General features: G+C 37.3%; 1 long non-coding RNA gene across 1 annotated transcript; it reads left to right on the top strand.

Annotated features, from left to right (window-relative positions):
- The first annotated feature begins 1079 nt into the window (after positions 1-1079).
- LOC107183996 lies at positions 1080-10627 on the top strand. The gene is made up of 3 exons (XR_001514817.1): positions 1080-1171; positions 7989-8147; positions 10546-10627. It is a non-coding gene; the product is annotated as an uncharacterized LOC107183996 (long non-coding RNA).
- The last annotated feature ends 6673 nt before the right edge of the window (positions 10628-17300 follow it).

Here is a 17300-nt window from a genome sequence, read left to right on the forward strand (position 1 = left end):
GTCATCTATTACTGTAACTACTCCACCCAACTTTATGTCATCTGCAAATGTCACCAACATCCCCTCTTTCTTTTTGCCTCTATCCAGTCCGTGCACCACATGGCAACAAGAATGCTCTTTCTAAAATAAAAATCTGATCTTTTTATTTTTCATACACACACAATTTAAATATGCTACCCATCATGACAAATAGTCTAGTATGAAACTGAAGGACTTTCATAATTTACCTCTTTTATATATATATATATATATTTTTTTTTAAGTCCACAGGCCGACACTCTATCCACTGAGCCAAACCGGTTTTGGTGATAATTTGCCTCTTTATTTCTTTTTCAACTCCTGACAATTCCTCTTTTAACACACTATCTTTTCCCCAGGGAGGTACAGCCAATATACAGAACAAGAGTATAATCTGCCACATGTACTAAACAGAGATGTTCAAAATCATTTTCATTTGAATTTAGGATATTTCAATGATTATTGGAATATTAATATTTGTGAAGTGTTTATTATCAAAGTTTTAAGAGAAGTTTCTTTAGATCTCATCCACAAATTTATCCGACAAATTATTGAATGTTATTATGGCTAGGACTCTATTTCCTCTTTGCTCTTAAACCTATATTCCTCTACCCTTAACCTCAAAAACTCCTATGTGAAACTCTTATATATGTGTTTTCTCCAAAACCATCAAGCAATTGACTCAATTCTGACACTATACAGATCCCACAGATTAAAGATTCCGTCCCACAAGACTACCCACATCAGACACCAATAACAAGTCCAGGTAGTCCTCTGTGCTTCTAACAAATTGGCTATATATTGGAGGTTTGTGTGGCTCTCTCCTCTGGTTTGATTTATTTGCTAGCTGGCTCACAGAACTCAGAGAAACATTCACTTATATTTACCAGTTTATTATAAAGAGTATTGTTAAAGATACAGATGAACTTCCTGATGAAGAGGGCAAGGCATGTGGGAAGGGACTCAGCTTCCTTGGTCTCTCTGGGACGACACGCCCCCATCACCACATGTTCACTTGCCTAAAAGCTCTCCAAATATCCATCCTTTTATGTTTTCAGGAATTCATCATTATACAGTCAGGATTGATTAAATTACTAGCCATTGATGACTGCTTCAACCTCTAGCCCCTTTCTCCAACCTGGAGGTTATGGAGGTGAGACTGAAAATCCCAACACACTAATCACATGGTTACTTTCTCTGGCAACCAAATCGTCATCCTTAGATGCTTTCCAAAGTTACCTCATCAATATAAACTCAGGTGTGGTTAAAGGGGGTTGATGTATATCAAGACACCTTTATCACTTTTATCATTTAGGAAGTTCTAAGGGTTTAGGATCTCTGCAAGGAATGGGGATGAAGAACAATGTATATTTCTTATTATAAATCACAATATCATAGAAAGGAAGAAATAATGGGTGTCCGAGCCAATGAAACTTTGCTTGCAGTGTATACATACAGGAAAAAAAAGTGATTGTCAGTGATAAATGGCAGAGTATGTGATTAAATTTGAACTATGTTTAACAACATGGATACCCTTATCTCTTTCTCTCTTTATGCCTTTGTCTAAAATCCCTCCCACTATCTCCATCAGTAGAGGGTGGAGGGAAAAAATGGACACATATGTAATACCCTTTGTAATACTTTAAGCAATAAAAAAAAGAATAAAAAAAAGAAAAGAAAAACATAGCTGCTCATTAGCCACCTCACATGAGCTACTGGCTAAATATTGTAAAATTTACTATAAAACTGGAAAAAGTGAAAGCAGCCACTACCCAAACACATTAATCAGAGAAGTTTAAATGTTAATAACCTTCCACAAATATATTTTGCATTGTGATGTTGAAAAATGATAGATACCTACTTGTAGGTTGGTGCCTTAGAGCCAGACAGAATAATAGCATTGGGTATGAATATTATACTATGGAATCAGCTTAATAAAAAAAAAATCTTCTGGTTTAGTCTTATTTTCCACTTTCAAATAATATACTGGAACTAAAGTTTACTTTTTTGAGATGAACCCTTTGCTAGGCAGAGCCAGAGACTGAGAGAGAGAGAGAGAGAGAGAGAGAGAGAAATATCAATGTGAGAGAGACACACCTATTGGTTGCCTCCGGCATGTGCCCTGACTGGGGCTGGGTATTGAACTTGCATTGCAACCCAGGCATATACCCTTGACTTGGAATTGAACCCTCAACCCTTCAGTGTATGGGCCAATGTTTTAACTACTGAGAAACACCAGTCAGGGCCACACTGATCTTTTAACTTTTAACTACTATATGCAGTAGTAAAATTACGAAATACTTCCATATCTGCTTATGAAAATCCATATCCTAGACCTTTTACATTTTGATAAATGTTTTGAAATTTACCCCTAGATGGAAGCTGTGGAACTCATGGTCAAGTTGGAGCACAGGTATAGTTAAATGATCTGAAGTTCAAAGAAAGAAGTTTGAGTTTCACTTCTGCCACTAATTTGGGATACAATACTGTAACAGCAGTGAATTATAACCCACCTCACCATTCTTTTGACATTGTTTCTATAAATGCTGACTCTGACTAATAGATAACTTGTAGAATTACAACATGTTTGTACAATAATTCTAGGAACTAATTTCAAATGATACAGACTCCTATCTTCAGTCATCTAGCCCTGGGAGACTTGCTGACCTTCAACTGTAAAACCAGGATTAAATAAAACCAGGATGGTGAAAGACAGGGTGATGCACATCAGACCATCGCTTGACTAGTTTCAACATCCTTACCAGAATGGACTGTGCTGGTCTGCACATAAAGAACTTTTCAGCCCTCTCCCCTTGATTTCTTTGTTCTGCTTTCCCTCTTCCTCCTTATAAAAACGTCCGCCTGAACTAAGATGTTGAGATGGGTTTTGGGACAAGAATCCCCATCTTCTTAGGTAGCTGGTACTTAAATAAACCACTTTCCTTTAGCAACTGTCTCAAGAGTTTGGCTTTTATTGTGGCAAGCAGCCAAGACTGTGTTTTGGTTACAATACTTGGCAAGCCCCTTAGCTTCTCTCTATTTCTTTTTCTTCATTAAATTTTTAAATGACAATAACAATTCTCCTTACCTTGTAGTACTTAAATAACAACCAAATAAGATACCTTATGACCTCTTTATGTTAACAATAATAATAGAAAAAATGTAGAAGTTTTATTATGCATGAGAAATTCTAAGTATTTTATGTCCTTACAGTATTTCCTCACACAATATTATTCAGGATAAACTAATAACATTTATGTTTTACAGATGAAGAAACTGTGATTGTAAAAAAGCACCTTACCCAAGGTCATATAAATAGAGTGAGGGATCAATTCAAAATCACTGTGACTCTAGCATTCAGCTAGCTGGTAAAACATTAGAAGAGGTATTAAAATTAGCAGGGCTTTCCTATAACTTTACCTTCAAGAACCAACATAAGTATTTGGACAAAGGTAATCCTGAGTATGACCTTGGTTGCCAGATAATAGAATTTCTTTTTAAAAATATGATTCTGGCAAAACATACACATACACGTCAAAATAAAAAGTCCAGTTTCCTGGTTCATAGACTATTTGTCTATGTCAGCCTCCTAGAACATGTGATGGCTGTTTTAACAAGACCAGGACACACAAATGTTTTTGATCAAACTTTCCAATTTCTATACACTTCTGATGAGCAAATATGTTACAGCCATTTTCCAGGACTTTGTAAGATTCTCTCTGGTCAAGGTGTGTTGCAAGGAAGGGTTCATCTGGCAACATCTGTGAACTTAATGGGAAGCAAAGCATCCTTAAGCATTGAGCCCATATGTTTACTCCACATTGGCTAGTCTCCCCACGGGGAAAAAGACTGAGGGCATGGAAAGTCTCTGTCCTTGAAATATGGTAGGAGCCAATGAACTGAAGCTGACCACAGATCTCAGACAACTACACTGAAACAAATCAGGAAAAATGGCAAAGGGAATTCTAGGCAAAGGCTAGCTTAGTCTATAATTGATCTTTGAGGAAAAAGTTTCACCATTATGACCACCCACGATGTAATGGAATCGGTTATAAAGTTTTGTACTTTTCCCCACACTCGATGATACATGCTATCCCAATCTTCTTCTTCTCCTATGAATGAGCACCCAGGGTTTTCATGCTCTTTCCCATATTTCTATCTAAACCTATTCTCAAGAAGAAATTTGACCAATTTACTTGCTGGGGGAGAGGAATTACTTAAATGTGTTTCAAGGTCCTATCCCTCTCAGAGAGTTTACATTTTAATGAGCAAGGCAGCTACTGCCATAGAACCATCCACTAAAGTAGTAAGTGATGTGATTAGCAAGGTTACAGTTTTCTGACAAATGGATCTGAAATCACATTTATGTTATATGACCCTATCCAACTTATTCTACCTTCTGCTAACTCCTGGAGGTTTCTGAAGGTAAATATCAAGCTTACAAAATAAAGACAAGTATAAAGCCCTGCATACACACACACACACAAACACACACACACACACACACACACACACACACACACCATTTCAAAATACCTTTCTTTCTCTCCTGCTTCTTCCAAATATGAACCTCAAATAAATGACTTACATATGAAGCCTTCCCTGAGCGTCACTGAAGCCTGCTTTTTGTCAGTGCTTCTCCAGTGATGTATACATTCCTCACCTTGTAATTACTTGTTTAGATGTCTACCCATTCATTTGTGAGTTCACAAAGGACAGGAGACATACTTTTCCATCTCTGAATGCCTGGTTCCTAGCTCATGCATCACACATAAAAGCACTTAATAAACATTAGGGGAATGATAAGTGGATTTGCACCAGAAGTAAGCACAAAGGCTTGTCTGTCTTTCAAAAATGGATTGAAATTAACTACTGTGATGCTTTTGACAGGTGCCTGTGGTTCTACCCTGGATGCCATTTGCTCCTAATTTCCACATTGACATTTCAGTACTTTCACCTTCTATTAAATTACCTCCCCATGCAATTGCTGTTACTGTTAATTCTCATAACAATGTTGCTAATAAGGTAGGTCACATGACCAAAGGAACAACTCTCATCTACCCCATAGTTTAGCCTAGCCAACTTCATCCCAGCTCAGCCCATCTTCCAGAAGACAGGAATGTCAGGAGCACACACAGGAGCTGCCCAGAACTCGCACCAGAGCCCCATCCAACCTTATAACTCCCTGCTTCCAAATGGTGCACCTGCTGCATTGGGCCATCTTTTATTTTGACATTTAGGGTTGTTTTTTAATGAATCCCATTTTGGGTTTGTATAGTGCAAGGCCTTCTGTTTTCAATAGATTTCCTTTTGTCAATCATCCACTTCAAAATAGTCTCTTCAGCTTTCACTTTATTTTCTTTCATCTTCTCATTCATAAATCTTAAAAGCTGTTTTACATTAGTTATTTTTAAAGAATAATCCAGTCCATTTCCTTTGTCAATCTATTTGCTGTGTAGCCTGAGCAAACACAATGATGAGCTCCAGTCTTCCTTATATTGAAGGCATTTCTCCAAATGCAAATGTATACATGTACTTGGAGGGACTTCTAAGACTCTATATAACTGAAATCTATTTAATATATTAGGGGAAGTTTGGGGTAATGTGTGAGTTGGTTTAAAACTGGCAGAAACAGGTAATATGTTCAAATTAGATTAAAATAATAGTTATTTTTATACCTCTGTCTCTTATTAATTTCATCAACAAACATTTATTGAAAATCTGCTATATGTTATGTACCACGCTGGGCACAAGTTATTGCAAGTGGAGCAAAACAGACATAATCCTCCGCCTGATAGTACTTACAGTCAGTGTGGGAGACGAATGACCACTAAATAAGCAAATAAATAAATGAAGTATATTATCCCCTTGCAGGGTAGGCTAGATTCTGTTGCAAGAATTTAAAAAAACCAAGGTATCAGGGGTTATAGCAACAACCCCTGTCATTCTCATTATGGATCCTTAGTGGGTTGGCTGGGCAACTGCTTAATATAACACTCTACAATTGATTACCTATTGCTATGCAACAAATCACCCCAAACTTCCCAGCCAATATGACTCAGTGGTTGAACATTGACCTATGAACCAAGAGGTCATGGTTTGATTCCTGATCAGGACACATGCCTGGGTTGCGAGCCCGATCCCCAGTGTGGGGCATGCAGAAGACAGTTGATCAATGGTTCTCTCTCATCATTGATGTTTCTATCACTCTCTCCCTCGCCCTTCCTCTCTGAAATTAATAAAAAGACATTCTAAAAAAGACAAAGATAGAAAAGTACCCCAAACTTAACTATTTAAAGCAACACACATTTATCTCCCAATTTCCATAGTCAGAAATCCAGGTTTGTCCAAGTTGCATACTGAAGACCACATATGACTCATCATCTTTTTTTGCTGCCACTGGAAACAATTTCAGCCCCCTACCCCCTACTCCAGACTGCAATCTGAAGGTACAGTAGAGACTGTGGTTATCTACCTGAAAACACTTAGGTCTCTTTTATAGTTCTGCACCTATCCTCCTACTTTGCTTCTTAGGGCTCACACTGCAATTTTATTCAGAGGATTAGTGAGAACCAGTTGTGCTTGGCAGCTCTGTCCCTCCATGGCAGCCTGCAGCCAGTGTCTACTGCGGGGAGGGGGGGGGGCGGGCGGCTCAGCTTCCTTACTTCAAGTGGGACAAAAGCTTTATGCTTTAGAGCTTCCTGCAGAATCAGGCTGAGTCTGGGACTTCACTAGCAATTTCCACCTTGTTCAACTTCTCCCTCTCTGCCTTGCTTCTCTCACTCCACTGCAGGTTTTTCCTTGGGAGGACTTCCTCATTAAATCACACAAAAATCCCTGCCTGGGTACATTCTGGAGCAGTAGTTCTCAACTTCTGGCCCTTTAAATACAGCTCCTCATGTTGTGACCCAACCATAAAATTATTTTCATTGCTACTTCATAACTGTAATGTTGCTACTGTTATGAGTCGTAATGTAAATATCTGATATGCAGGATGGTCTTAGGTGACCCCTGTGAAAGGGGTCGCGACCCACAGGTTGAGAACCGCTGCTCTGGAGGAAGATGCTTGATGCTTGAGGCCACTGACCAGGCTACCCAACATCCTACCTTCTTCCCCAAGGACCAAGGACATCAATACCTACGACACATATATGACTGGCACACTCTTGGGGAACCTCTAGGCTAGAGAACCAATTTTGTGTCAATACACTGTGTGCCAAGAATCATAGGACCTGCAACAGTTTGCAGCCTCAGTCCCGTTGGCCTATCAGCAAAGCGAGACGATCCACATGTTCCCGAAGTTGCAGGCCTCATATTATTGACACGGATGGCACACCACATCCTCATTTGTAATTTTAGAAAAGAAAAAATGTGTAACAGATGTACAATTATTTGTAGGCTCTTCCAAGTCACTTTTGCTGATGCTGCCTAATTTTTTCAGGAAGTGATTTGAGTTGGCATATGTCCTCCAGCCTTTGCAATTTGGGCTTCAGCGTGTAGACAAGGATGGTGAAGACATTAACAACTTTATTTAAAGGAGTTGCATCTTATTTTAAAGACAAAACAGGAAGTCCCTGATTTTGCTGACAGACTTCTGGTGTTTGAATTCTATTTAAAGTGAGTTATGAAAAAAAAATAAGGCCTATATTGGGGGAAAAAAAGCTACAAATAGCTTCATGAGCCTTGTGTAATAAACTAACATCTCATTATTCTGATAAGAGTTTTTTTCCAACTTGTGGATAATTCAAAGCAAATGCTACTTCCCTTGAACATCTTGTTGTTCTTTAATAAAAATAACTAAATCTTAGTTCATTGAGCCTTTCTTATTTTTTTTCCTGCTTCTCTGATTCATTAAGTTTCACTGTAAAGTTCAAATAGAGCTAAGAATTGTGATAACTAAAAGTCAGCAATAGGCTGAGAACTACAGCTTAAGTGTAATTATATCCCCCCCTCTCTATTCCCTGCTGCAGGTTTTAATAATAGTAGTTAGGCTGGGTGTTTCTTTCTGCAGTTAATCAAAACTACTTCCCAACGAGACTGAACTTCGCTTTTTCCACATTTAAACTGCAGCTGTTTTTCATATGGTGGTGTTCCAGAAAGGATCTGCGATCTCCCAGCCCCATGAGAAGGTGGGCAGGGTATGAGAAGGTTCTGTCATCTACCATTTCCTGCCTTTTCTGTTCCTGGAACACTCAAAATGAGATGATAACTAGTTTTGTCCTTAAGAAAATTCTTTCCTCCACCTTTTCCTCTGTCTAAGCAGTTAAACACTCAGCAACCAGTTTTTTGGCTACTCATCTCTCCTGCGGGGAATGAGTGCTAAGGAATATTTCCTGCTATATTCAGGCTTTTACCAGAACAATGTGACATTGGCAGTGACAGAAGCAATCGCGTCTTCACTCAACAGATATAGTGTCTAGTCTAGCGCCTCACCTGGGTCTGTGGGCTAGCAGGGAGGGAACAGAGATGAACAAGGTTAATTCTTCCACTTGACAAATTCACAACTTCATGGGGGTCAGAGACAAATAAGCCAGGATTTTCAAAACAATGAGATTCATTACTTAAAAGAAATACATGTGACTTGAACACAGTGGTTAAGTAACTTGCCCAAGTCATGTATTTTTAAAACTTGAGCCCGAAACATTACACTCCCAAGCCCATGTTTTTCCAGAACCATTTCACACTGCTTTTCTATTAAGTAGTTATTCTCATTGTTTGAAAATACTGGCTTATTTCACATGGAAGAATTTTAGTTTTGTTCATCTCTGTGTCCTCTGAGTATCTTAGTCTCCAAATCTGGGAAATAAAGATAAAACCGTGGTACACTCATATTAAAGTATCATTGATTCTAAAATACCCTGTCTAATAATAAGGTGGTAAGGGGGAGAAAAAACTATATTAAGTGTACACATGGCTAAAAAATGCTATAATTGCTGAAATTAAAAAGTGAACACATATGAAAATAACTATGAAAGTAATATAAGCAATGCCTCAGGAGATTGTTGTGAGGATAATTAAGAGCTTTTATAAATCTTATACATTGCCTAATACATAATAGGCATTTTATAAATAGCAGATCTTACTGCCATTACTGTTACTGAAGTAAAAAATAGTATAGTTAGATATGAGGAAGGGGCTTAACTATCTAACTCATAGATAAAGCTTTACAGTAGCAGTAACACTTAATCTGACTCTTCAAGATTTATTATTTAAGTTGAGAAGAAAGGGAACTGCATTTGAAGCAAAGTTTACAATAGAGAGACACACTCATATGTAGTTTTCTGTGAACCTACAGTAGCTCATGATGGCTAGACGTTAAAATGTGTACAAAAATAATAACAAACACCAAGGGGGCTGTCAACAGGGCTGGGTCAGGAAGGGCCATGAGTGGGCCATGGGTGGAATGACATAGAATTTGGGATTCCAAATGAAAAATGAACATAGGGCAAAAGATACCTTAAATTAAACTTCTCTATACATTTCATTGTTGCCATTGAGAAAGAAATTTTATTTCTTATTTCATTTCCCATATGTAAATATCTCAAGAGTTCTACAGTTTCAACACCTTTAACAATATGGTAATTCCACAGCGAACTGATGAATTCCAATTCTAGTGAGCTTAAGAAGTCACGGAGTCCTTTCTTACCAGAGCTCATTTGATTCTGTGGGATGGGTAGGACAGAATATATTACATATGATTTCTGAAGACACTGATGCTGGGCTGATGACTCAATGACTCTCCTGAGATCTTAGAGCTAGAGAGTGGCAGACAGGTTCACATTCATGTCTTTGGACTTTAGATCAGAAGTCTATCAGGCCTCTTTGGAAAGAACTTTCCTGGGTCTTCTGTCATATTAGAATTGGGCTGGTCCATCTCCTCTTCCTGAACATAGTTTGCCTCTGGAACTTTGCTCACACAGAAAATACTCCTAACACCCCTTCTTATGACTTTATATCCAAAATCTGACTATCAGAAAAGAGATAACTCAAGTCCTTCCCCATCTGAGAAGACTTCTCTTCTCCTTCCAGCCCATAGAGGACCTTTTCTGTGGCACCTCCCTATGTATCGAGACTAAATTCTTACACTATTATTCACCAAGCTTTCTTTTCTGCTATTTTATTCCCGATACCTTCCCCCTGCTCATTCAAAGGCATCAACCTTACCTTGAGTAAAAGTATACTCTTAGAGCAAGAATTTTTTAAAATATAAGAAAGGCTTAATGTTTGTTTGTATTTTTATCCTTCAAAATAGGCTTTTGATTCTGAAGACAGTACCATGTAAAATATAGGTTATAAAAATGAATGATAAAAAAAGCCAGAAAAGCCATTCCTCAATTCCCACACCTGTACTCAAGGGAAACTGTTGGACTATGTGAAATGTCAGCATGGCCAGCCTTTTGGGAATGCCAACCAGCATGAATGACCAGCACCACGGTTATATGTCGATTTTTGGTCATTCAAGGGGAAGCCAAGTTAGAGTGACTTCATTGTAGTAATGTGTGGACATCTGTCAATTTCCCTCCTTAGTTGCCAATGAATTATCCAGAAGGAAATCCACCAGGCCCTGGGACTTTCCTGAAGTTCATTAGAACTGACCAGAGTCCTCTGCCAGTGGAATTGCATGCTGCTGTGGAACTGACCCAGAAGAAAGAATTATCTACCTCCACCCAAATAAATAAAATGGGGGGTTTTCAATTTTAACTCTCAGGAGATGATGTGGAGAGATGTGTAATGTAAAATTTAGTTTAATGGAAATTAGGTGGTTCTGGAGAATGGTGAGACCCAATCCCATTACAGTTCTTAACTTCCATATGGTTATTAAAATTTTCGTATATTTATGTTTCACTCCACAACTAGATTATAAAATACTTTTTGGCTAAGACTAGTCTTATTCCTTTGTATACTTGTAACAGCCATTATGGAAGTGTAATGCATAAAAATGTTAGATTAACTAATAAGAGGATAATTTCTTCAAAGTCATTTATATAGTCATAGATTATAGTGTCAAATATTAGATTTGGGACTTCTGACTTTTTAATAATAGTTTACCTAAAGCCCATATTAATTCATAAAGTGGGTTAAGTATTGGTAGATACATGACACACATATCTTTACATCACTGGGATGATTTTAACTTTTAAAAACATGCACATACATATTTGTGCTTAACATTTAACCCAAGGTCAGAGTTGCAGGTAAATGGGGAAAGCACTGGGCTAGGAATCTTATGGATAATACCTTTAGAAAGTTTTCCTTGACCAACTGCACTCACAGGGAGAAAATGTCCCTCCAAATGCCCTCATTTTACCCTGTTAGTGTTTCTATTATAGCTGTTATTATATCAGAACCCTTTCCTATATATACATCTCATTCTCTCTTTAGAACAGTGTGTTTCTCCATGAGATGTTTAGCAATAAGTAGAGATATTTTTAGTTGTCAAAACTGGTGGGAGGTGGGGGAAGTGGGGAGGTCTATTGGCATCTAGTAGGCAGAGGCCAGGATTGCTGCTAAATATCATATAACACACAGGACAGGCACCCACAACAGAGTTATCTGGTCCAAAATGTCAATCATTCTGAGTTGAGACCTCGCTGTAGAGTGTAAATCTCTTGACAGTAGGGATTATGGCATATTTACCTTTCATTGTAAATTACTGCAATATAGTAATTTATCAATGCCATATTGATAAACTATTACAATAGATATTATTGTAAAGAAAACCTACTTCAGGTTGTCTCAAGGGCTGTTTCTTCACCTTGGGCCAGGTAGCCATAAATGTTGTTTATCAATCGATCTTCTAGAGTTTTATCTATCTTCCAAAGAAAAGCAGCTATAGCCCTGGCCAGATGACTCAGTTGGTTACAGCATCATCCCGTACACCAAAAGGTTGCGGGTTTGATCCCTGGTTAGGGGGTGTAAGGGAGGCAATCTAACAATCTCTCTCACACACACACACTCTCTCTCTCTCTCATTAATAAACATATCCTTGGGTGAGGATGAAAAGATAAGAAAAAGAAGAGAAAAGAAAAGGAAAGAAAAGGAAAGGAAAGAAATCCAGCTATAAATGTGTATCAAGTACTTATTTATGTACAGGCACTGTCTCAGTGCAGGAATAATACAGGAAGAGGAAAAAAAAACTTCCTGCTCAATCCCTCTGTCCTGTTATCTCCAAATAAGGCCTTAGCATCATTTATAACTTTTAAGCTTTAAAAATTTATTAATTTAAGGTGTTTTTTTCCCCCTTCTAATTATTACCAAGAAAAACAAGCATAGTTTATTAGGTACTGTTCAGGAAAAACTAAGATGAAAGAACCCAGACATCAGTGGGGCAGACTTGCCTTCCTGTAGATCCTTTCCCCAGCGCCCTAGGAATTTACCTTTAACTTCTCTCTTTGTTTGTGGGAGGGAAAGTTATTACTTCAATGCAGGTGAGAAGGCTTCCACAAGAGGATATACTAGAGTGGCAACAGTGGGGCACAAGGAGACAGCATAGACATTAAGGATAAAACATACTTGGGGTCATATTGTAAAGGACATACAAGGGACCTAGAGGTCACTCTCTAGTCAATGGAGGGCTGTTCAGGGGCTGCCGTTCACTCTGGAGCTGGCGGTCTGGTCCTCATCTGTCTATGGATATAATTCTGAAATGAATTTTCCCAGTGGTAGGTGATTCATTGACTTGAGTAGACTCTCCAATAGAACTTCCTGCAATGACGGAAATGTTCTATAATGCACCGTTAGTGGAGGAAACTGAAGAGTTACCTGGCAAAGGGTATGCTTCCAGAAGAGGTTAAGATTAAAGGCCAACAGTCCAATCTACCTCAATGTCCTAGATTGTGTTATCCAATAGGGCAGTGACTAGCCACATATGACTACCAAGCACTTGAAATGATTGGTACTGACAAAGTAAATTTTTTTATTTTATTTCATTTTAACTAATTTAAATTTAAACACATTTGTGGCTAGTGGCTCCAGTATTAGACAATGCAAGTTTAGAAAAATCTCTATTCCTGGTTAGCACTGTCTAATAGAAATGAAATAATGTAGCTTAGAGTTTTTAGTAGCTATATTAAAAAAATAATAAGAAAAGTAAACTAATTTAAATAATATATTTTACTCAGCCCAGTTATGAAAAATATTATCATTTTAATATTTAATCTATATAAAGTTATTAATGAGATCATTTAAATTGTTTTATAAAACTAACTCTTCAAAATATGGTATATAGTTTACACTTAAAAGCACGTCTCAATTTGGATGCTAAATTTCCAATGGTTAACATGGAATGTAGTCCTACAAAAATAATAAAGTTGTGTTTAATAGAGAAGTACTTTATATTTTACATTTGCTTCCATTTTTAAATTTAAAAATACACTGGTTTACATAAAATAACATTAAAAATGTCCTTCCTCAGCCACACTTACCCCATATCATAGAGGAAAATACAGCTCCAGACAAATAAAGAACTAACAAAATTGAGATGAAATATTAAATGAGTTGATCTTGCAGTGAGACCAAGATAATAAGTGTGATGAAAGTTGACACTATTCAAACTGAGATGCTGGTATTTTCTACCAGAACAGAAGTGGAAAATGAAACAACATACGGAAATGGAATTTCCCCATTTCCTGTTCACTTTTTCATTCTCTAAGTTACTTTTTTAGGAAGCTGCAATATTTCCAGCGTGTGAATTTGGCCCATCCTGCTCCCACATGTTCTCCCTGCCCTGGCTAAGAAACTCCTCCTTCTCAATGCAGAGTTTCGGTGATTCAGCTCAGCTAGTGTTAGATCTTAAACATCATTTTGCTTCACTACCATATCCTCAGGATGACAATCCCCGGTCTCCACAGAGCCAAGCCATAACCACTCTGACTCATCTTACTTGCATCTCCTTCCCTCTTTGTTCAACTGGATAAACAGCTGTTAAGAAGTACAAGAGTCCTATACACTCTGGATCTATTTCCCCCTCTCTCCACACCCCAGCTCAGAAAGTTCATACGTGAGAAGCTCTGCTTGTCAGAGAGAAATAAGGGGAAAAGTGACTTCCGCATCTATATCCAATTTTCTTCCCATCTTACTTTCCCAAGTCACAATAATAAACTTTGAAATGTCATAAGGGAAGACAGGATGTTACTTCTAAAAGGGCATCCTATCCCTCAGAGTTTGAAGAAATCAAGAGTCTCTAATACATGCAATGCACATCCTGTGAATGTCGTCCATACCCAGATGCACAGAAGGCTCCAAAGGGATGTGGGAACTTCTATTAGGGAACCACTGCCAATTGTTTGTTGGAATAACGTTCCTTGGAAATGAGAGACTGGCCCCCAGATACTAGCTGTTAGTCAGCCAACTGACACACTCCAAATTTTCTATTCCATTTCTGGACAGTTGAATCTTGTCATATGTTATAAGGGCTTTCTGTAGGGCATTCTTTCTCCTAATGGACCTCAGGTGCAGAAGGTTGAGTCAGCCATTTCCCCCAGTTCATAATATTTTTATTATTGTCTATTGTCTTTAGTTTAGGTAAGTCCCACTCATTTGTTTATTTATTCATTTATCCATTCATTCACTCATTTTGATATGTAGGTCCTTTTTTTCCCTTTTTATCACTTCTAAATCTCTCCCCTTCATAGGCAACCACTATATGCTATTTAATATCTTCTCTTTTTTTAAAATATATTATACAAGATGTGTACTTTTCTGTTTGCATGTATTTTTAAACTAAATAACTGATGTGTTCATTTTATTTTGTATTGTTTATTGCATTTCTTTGTTTTTTACTAACATATGTATGTTGAAAATTCCTCTGTGTTGCTATGTGTATAATTTATCTGTTGCTTGAACTGATATCAGCACAATATCTGTGATGTGCACCCACCGCACTTTACCCATTCACTGTCCAAGGGAGTGGTAATCAAACTGTCTCTACTCATCACACATATAATTCTGCAATGGAATTCCTCATAATGAACATCTCTTATAAACACAAAGTCCCTGAACAATATGTCTCTGTAATCTGTCTGGTGGTCCCACTTTCTACATACATAGACCTGATTCCATTAGATCCTCAAATTATTTATTATTATTATTATTAGTTAAGGTATTACACATGTGTCCTCATTCCCCCCATTAACCCCCAACCTCCCCTCCCCGCCCCGCAGATCCTCAAATTTTTAATTCCTTCCTCTTTGCCTTTGTACACACAAAAACCTCATAACAATCTCTACAGAAAACAGCTTATGATAGCTTCCTGCATTACTTTATTAAAAATGCATATTTTCAAATAGAAACTCAAGGATTTCCTAAACAAAAAGTTGGCAGATAAAGGCCTGTGGGCCAAATCTGGCCTATCACCTGTTTTGGTATAACCACAAGTTTAGAAGGTTTTTACAAATGAATATTTGTACTTAATTTGATAAGAGGGAATGCTAACTTGGAACCCTAATTAAGTGATATGTAACCCCCCAAACATTATTCTTTTCAATTATACTAGTAAAGTTATATTGCAAAGCACCTATACTTGATTATTATTATATTTTGAATTTTACCATTAAAGTTTTTGTAGAAATGTACTTTCTTTTGTGTTATATAATATCACATATACTATACAATATCATATATACATATATTACATATATACATAATAAGCAATAGATATCACAATAAATAAATATATAGAAGTAACACATTGTATATCTTAAATTTACATTACACATTAAAATCATTCAATAAAATTGTGCTTTCCTGCTTATTATATAATATTATATGTATTATATTATAATACATATGATATTATTACATAATATCATATGTATTATCCTCAAATTACCCCTATTGACCCACAAAGTCTAACATATTTACTATCCTTCTCTTTAAATAAAGGAGTTTCCAACTGCCACACTAACACATGCACAAGAGAACCTGGGTTTGAAGAATGCTAGAGAAGAATACAAAGGTGTGAAACTTGGCCCACTTCAGTGCAAGATATCGTATCCAAGATCTAGGGAAAGGCTGTGAGAGCCAGTGACAAAGCCGCACCGCCCAAGAGCACAGCCACAGGTTTGCAGCAGACATGGTCAATTTACTCCTTTCCTGGCCAGATGGAGACTATAAAGTCGGAAGCAAGACAACCTTCTTTGTACCAGTTCTTTACACTGTCAACACATAAACTCCAAAAATGGCAGGCACCTTGCTTTCTTCAGGGCAAAACACATGCAATGAATTTTTATTAGCCTAATTCTCACCCATATGCATGGCTAACCCACCGTGCAATGTTCTTTATGCTCCCACCACCTGTGCAGTTGCATGAGCTATATAGGTCAGAGGCAACAGGACATTGTAGAAGCTTTGCAAGATGGGAAATAAGAACTTGAGGATTTATCCTTCTACTGAAATGAGTGGCCTTGTCTATTGAGTGATTTAATCTACCAAGTCCTCGGTTTTCTTCTCTATAAAAAAATGGAAATTATGCTACGTAGCTACTTCCAAGGTTCATTTAATGACCCATATAGTGCAAGCATTGATCAATCAGAAAGTACGTTAGCCATGAAGAGCGGGTAAGCCATACATGCCAGATATCCATAAACTGTGTGGGTACTAAATGATAAATTGTGGTCACGTGTTCAACACAGAGCCTACAACATAATAAGTGCCTCATAATTTTTGGTATGATTATAATGACACATTTCCTTCTTGTCCTTAAAAACTATTTCCTACCTTATTTATTAAAATGCAATGTATTTCCCAGTGTCAAATATTCTATTTCTTTATTTTTGGAGATTTTCACAATAAATAAATGGGCTCTCTTGAAATAAATATTTGGAAAGAGAACCGCCAATTTGTCATGATTGGGAAACATTATCCTTTGCCCACAACATGAAAAACCATAATTGGCAGTGAAGATTCTTGCCAGAAGCAAATTAAATTAAGGATTTGTAGGCCTTAAAGTATAGCTAACTTAAAAGAAAGGGTTGTGGTAAATTTAACAGGCTTTACCCAAGCTCTTGACTACATGGAGAAAACCCCCAGGCAGGAAGCCTTCCATTATTTCTCCCTGGTTTTGATCTATATGCTTACAGTACTTTCTTGGTTGAAATCAAAATATAAAACATTCCTTAATATCAGTGATTAGCAGAAAGATCAAAACATGATCAGCAAGGTTCTACATCTTAATTGGGTTCACCATGATATAAAACAGAAATGATTTATTGACTATGTATGTAACATGCTGGGCAATATTTGAGCTGCTTTACACATTTATGCTCATATAATCCTTGCAACAA

This window comes from Myotis davidii, unplaced genomic scaffold (assembly GCF_000327345.1).
Source record: "Myotis davidii unplaced genomic scaffold, ASM32734v1 scaffold1, whole genome shotgun sequence".
Lineage (NCBI taxonomy): Eukaryota > Metazoa > Chordata > Mammalia > Chiroptera > Vespertilionidae > Myotis > Myotis davidii.